The sequence below is a fragment of the Cucumis sativus genome, chromosome 1 (assembly GCF_000004075.3).
Source record: "Cucumis sativus cultivar 9930 chromosome 1, Cucumber_9930_V3, whole genome shotgun sequence".
Classification (NCBI taxonomy): Eukaryota; Viridiplantae; Streptophyta; class Magnoliopsida; order Cucurbitales; family Cucurbitaceae; genus Cucumis; species Cucumis sativus.
Window position 1 is genome coordinate 17,869,687 of NC_026655.2, and position 6,132 is coordinate 17,875,818.

Below are 6,132 nucleotides of genomic sequence, written 5' to 3' on the forward strand. Positions count from 1 at the left end.
ATTGCGGCAGAAAAAACAAATATTTGTCATAAATAAATAAGGCATATTTTTTTAATGTATTGGATTTACGGATCAAATTAAACTACAAATTGAAGACAAATGAAATATTAAATAATACAATTTTTGTGTGAATTGAATTTACGATATAAATTTCATAAACATATTTTACACAAAAAAAAAAATTAATACACTTTCTTTTGTGTACTTGATTTAATGTTAAAAAATGAAAGAAAAAACTACGGTACAAATGAGAAAAAAAAAACCTTACTTTTAAAAATATATTAGATGTACGTTACAAGTAAAAAATATATTTAAACAAAATCAACAAAAAAAAAAATAATACAAATTTTTTATGAACGCTTGGATTAGGGTACAATCTAACTAAAAAAATGAATTTGAATACAATTTTTGGTTGCAGAGGTTTTACGGTAAGAACAGTTACACAAATGCAAAAAATACTAGTACATTTTTCATTTTGTATTGGGTTCGCGAAAAAAAAACAATAATTTCATTTCTAAGAAAAAATAATTATGTATTTTTTCTTATATTGGGATTAACGTACAAATAAAAAAAAATACACAAACGAAAAAAAATACAATTTTTTTGGTTATGATCCTTCCCCAAACCAGAATTATAAATAATTCTCCATATTTTTTTAACTTAGTCTTTCCTCCAAACAAGAATTATAATAATTATTTCCTCAACTTAATCTCCATTTTTCTTATTCCTTTTCCCCCTTATTCCTTTCCTTCTCCCAAACGGCTCCTTACGATAATCACAAAAAGAAATAATGAAACAAAAACTAAACATTTATTGACTTAATTGTTTAGTATAACTTGATGAGCTAACACAAGCAACATTTAAACACAAAATACTACATTTTTGCAAACTGACTATAACTTCGAACATATAATGTAAAGAATAACTATGTGACAAACTTAACAAATAAGAACTTCCCATGGCAAGGGCAGATGACAACTTCCATAGGGAGCTTGGAACTTTTGCTACCAAAGGGAAGAACAAAAACAATTTTTGAAAACATATGTTAATAAGCATAATGAACGATAAAAGTTAAAGAGTTCGGAGAAAACAGATAATTTGTTAATAGAGTCTCTCCTTCTATCTTGAATCCTATGGTATATCTCATAAAAAAATGATGTCTTTATACACACGAACAAAATGACTTAATCGAAAAAAAAATACTGTTATATAGTTGAAACAACATTTCCCCTTAAAATTTGGTCCTTTGCCTTTGCCTCCGTTGTCTTCCTAATAAACAAACTACCTCCCCCCCCCACCCGACTATGAGCACCTCAAAATCTTCGGTTGTGCTTGCTACCCATTTCTCATATGCTATAACCAAAAACATCCCAATGTGTCTTTCTCAGTTACCTCCCAGACCATAAAGCATATTTGTGTTACAACATGAGCTCAAGTAATTTTTTCACTTCCCGCCATGTTATATTTGACGAACCACTTTTCCCTTTCTCAAACCTATCCATATCTCAACAAAATCCTACACCTCACTCATCCAAAAATCAACACCAAATCCCTCTTATCTCTAATATTCAATTTTAATACACGATAACCCATTTAATATATTGAAATAGATTATACCTTAATATTAATTGATAATGGAAATACTATGAATAATGGGCATGCAATTTTAAGTGATGAAGACAGTTACCTCTACTATGAATCACAGAAATGGAAACACCAACAATGAAAGTCTTGCATCAACTGAAAATGAGAGTACTCATACTGAAAGTCAAGAGAAACTCACCATCAATATCCAAGAACATCCAAGTAACACCACTAACATTCACTCTATGCATACTATAAGCAAATCAGACATATCAAAGAAAAGAGTCTTTGTTGCCACAACAAAACCATTACTCTCATCTGACATTGAACCAACCTCCTACACCCAAGCTTCCAAAGAATCAACATGGAAGAAAGTTATGCAAGAAGAGTATGACGCTTTAATAAAACAAATAACATGGAACTTAACTCCATTACCACCTGGCAAATTTGTCATTGGCTGCAAGTGGGTGTATTGTGTTAAAAGAAATCTAGATGGCAGTATTGCTCATCATAAGTCAAGATTAGTTGCCAAATGATATCACCAACAAGAAGGATTTGATTTTTAAGAAACTTTTAGCTGTATAGTAAAGAAGCCTACTGTTCCAATAATACTTTCTCTAGCTACACAATTTAATTGGAAACTAAGGCAACTATATGTAAAAAATTCATTTCTACGTGGAGAACTTAAATAAGAAGTATACATGAAACAACCACAAGGCTTAATCAAATCATGTATTTAAATTTCTTAAATTCTTTTACGGCCTTAAACAAGCACCTTGTGCTTCATTCAGGTACTTCACAACTCTTTTACTCACTCTAAGGTTCATTGCATCCACTGTTGACACATCTTTATTTGTTTAACAAGGATTTTCAATGACATACCTTCAATTGTATGTTGATGATATCATAATAACAGGAAATGACAATTCCTACATTGAAGAGTTAATCACTCAATTAAGAAAGATATTTGAAATGACTAGTTTGGGGCCACTCAAGTTCTTCTTGGGTCTTGAAGTAACTAAAACAACAACATGCATATCAGTAACTCGGTCCAAATATGCCAAATACATACTTCATAAGTTCGGAATGGATTGGCTGCAAACCATGTAAAACCCCCATTGCACTCAACTCTTTAAAAGACATACCAGACTCAATCTGATCAATAGAGGATGCCAAATTAAAGCTCATCGAAGTATCATTGGAGCACCTCAATACATTACCTTTACTTGCTCAGACATCACATTCACTGTCAGCAAACTGTCATAGTTTATGTACTCTCCAGCACTTTGTCATCTCCAAGCTGCCAAATGTGTACTAAGATACATTAGTGGCACCATCTCCAAAGGAATCCTCCTTAGAAAGTTAGCAAAACCATTTAATCTAAATGCTTTCTTCTGACTCGGATTGGGGTTGGAAACTCTCTTGACAGACGCTCTACTACAAGTTCTGTAATATTTTTAGGCAATAACTCAATATCATGGGCAGCCAAAAAGTAGAAAATTGTGTCTCGAAGCTCCACTAAAGCCACGTATAGAGTGTTAACAACTACAACAATAGACTTATATTGGATTCGGGAGCTCCTCCGTGACTTATGGGTGTTTTTCAATGAGCCCCCATCTTTATGGTGCAACAACCAGTTGGCAAGACAACTAGCAAGAAATTCGTTTTTTCAAGGAAGAACTAAATGTATTGAAGTTGACCATCACTTTGTTCGCGAAAAAGTGGTTCAAAATGACATACAACTTCAGTACATATCTTCCTCTACTCAACTGGCTGACATCTTTACTAAATCACTCGTTACAAATCAATTCCTCTTACTAAAATCCAAACTAATGTTTTAACTCTTCATGGCCAACATTAGTTAGAGGGAGATTTGTATGATATATGTAAGAGTTAGTTTTATTTCAGTTATTTTGTTATAAAATTTGTTATAAAGAAAACTCTATATAAATACCCTTCTAGTTGGTGATAAAAATCAATAAGAAATAACATCTCTTTCACATAATTAGTGAAAGTTTTCATTCCTCGCCTCACTCATACTTCACTATCTCATATCCATGGTACCAGCTCTCGATCTGAGAGACAGACATTACAACCGCAGAATTAGTAATCAAATTGAAAACTATGAAAGAAAATTTTGGATGTGTTTATGATCAATGCTCACATAGAAAAACCTCAAACTAAAAAACTCCTTATAAACCAAAAAACACACAAACTTGAAAATCAAACAAAAAAATAATTATGAGTTACCTAGCTAAAAAGGAGATATTTATTAGTGGACCTCTCAAACTTAATTAAACCCAACCAAAATAAGATGACAAAGAGACCAAAATGGTCTATAAGTAATCGTACAATATTTGGAAGGAAGAGCAAATGCAAGAATTGAGAGATTGGGTATGATCAGCAAATATGGTCCATTTAAATTGATAGCACTTCAACCCTTAAACTTTTCTCTTCAAATTCTCGTAATAATCATCTTTAACGTTCTAATCACATCCTCTATTTATACTACTTCATAAACAAGCTTAGTCACCTTTTATCTCTTATTAGTTTGGTAGTTCCTGCTCTTAGTGGTGCACGTGTAAGCTTTAAATTTGACTTAATCATTCTGAACTTAAACTCTGCACGTGACCTATTAAGCATACTTAGAAAATTTTTAGAAAGTTTTCTTACTTATTCTCGCCTAATCCTTTATCTCGTGAAACACCTTGTTCGCATAAAAACACAACTTTACAAAATCTTGTCGCATAACCTTTCTCGTGGACTAACCAACCTCTTCTCACTTAAACTAGTCAAATTTTACTTTTTATCTTAACTATAGACTATAGGTCTTCCAACTCTTCCCCTCTTAAGAAATTTCGTCCTCAAAATTTAGACAAGAAAGACTAACTTCAAACTTTCATAAATTTCTACTTTCATTACTTAGCTTTTGTAATATTATAACTTTTTACCGAGCTTAAAAAATTATAATTACAAAACTACAAACTTCAACCATCTTCTTTTCTTACTTACCCTTAAATTCTACATATACAACCCTCTTACCCTTGTCTAATATAGAGCCTCCTCACGTAGGTTGTTGTACTGAGTGAGACACCACCCCTGTTTGAATTGATCTTTCTTCGCCTTCTGTAAATTTACTTTAGCATTCAGTCCTGTAATGCTCTTTCTCGCCACACTGAAAACATACGATGCTTCTTCTCCTACAAGTTCCAAAATGTCTCTTGCCACACTCATTACACTTTTGTTTTTGATAGCTACTCCAATGCGACCCTTGACTCATCATGGACTTAGATTTTTTAAGATTTCCTAAACTTCCTTTTCCTTCTCCTCTACCTAACTCATATCTTGATCTTTTTACACTCAAACTCTTCTCTACTAGGCTGCCTCTCCTAACTGCGCATAATCACTTCTTACTGTAATAGGTACAATAGTTGTTCTAATTTCTCCTCTTAATCCATTCACAAATTGCCTACATCCATTCACAACCCCTTATAAATAAAAAAACACACAAACATGAAAATCAAACAAAAAGTAATTATGAGTTACCTAAAAAAGAGATATTTATGAGTGGACCTCTCAAACTTAGAAATGCAATGGCAAAGAGACCAAAATGGTCTATAAGTAATCCCACAAGATTCGAAAGGAAGAGCAAATGCAAGAATTGGGAAATTTGGTATGATGAGCAAATAGGGTCCATTTAAATTATAAAAAAAACCTAATAAAACGGGCCATTTTTTGTTATTTTTGATAAGGCATAAACAAGAGCCGCGTCAGATGAACTCAAAATCTCCATAATTTTGGCCTCAATTCCGTCCCTACACTTCCCTTATTCTCTCAACATCACTGTCTCACATGTCTCCCCTGCCCACCATTTTTTGCCTCTCTTACAATCTTTTTTTCTTATATAATTATTCTCATTATTATTTTTTAGTTCTCAAACAAATAATAATTGTAACAAACATTGCATTATGGACGTAAAAATAATTCTGAAATGTCGAGTACTATGTTGCCTGCCCCTCGTTCAGGCAAGAAAATTATTGAAGACATTGTTCGTGCAGTGGACAGAAAAGCAAAAAAAAAAAAAAAAAAAAAAAGGAAAGTGAAAAGTGAAATTATTGAAATGACATCCAACTGAAAATGTGGACATCCATATGTGCACTAATAATAACGCTTATTTATACTATTACATAATCATTGTTTGAGACTTGTGATTTTATTGAGTAAATCTATAAACTTGCCTAACTAAACGAATTTACACGGTTGATTAAGATTTACTTAAAAATTGTTCATTCAAATTATAATCGTAAATTTTGTTGAATGAACATTTGCATAAATCTACAATTTAAGTGTATCTAAAGTTCACAACAAGGACGAGTTTAAATTGATATGATGTGAAAAGTTGATATTTTTTCGTTTTTAAGTGTAGGTAATTATCAATTTAGAAAGTAGGGGTTTAAAAAAGAAAAGGAAAAAGGAAAAATGCGCCTATAAAGCCCCTAATTAATTGGGCCGGCCATTCCCACGCGCATTTTTCACTTCATTTGTCCT

At 32.2% G+C, this 6,132-nt stretch overlaps 1 long non-coding RNA gene across 1 annotated transcript; it reads right to left on the reverse strand.

Annotated features, from left to right (window-relative positions):
• Positions 1–788: 788 nt before the first annotated feature.
• Positions 789–5,211, reverse strand: LOC116402818. Its single transcript, XR_004215466.1, has 2 exons — positions 1,688–5,211; positions 789–1,004 (listed from the first exon to the last, which is right to left on the reverse strand). It is a non-coding gene; the product is annotated as an uncharacterized LOC116402818 (long non-coding RNA).
• Between the last annotated feature and the right edge of the window lie 921 nt (positions 5,212–6,132).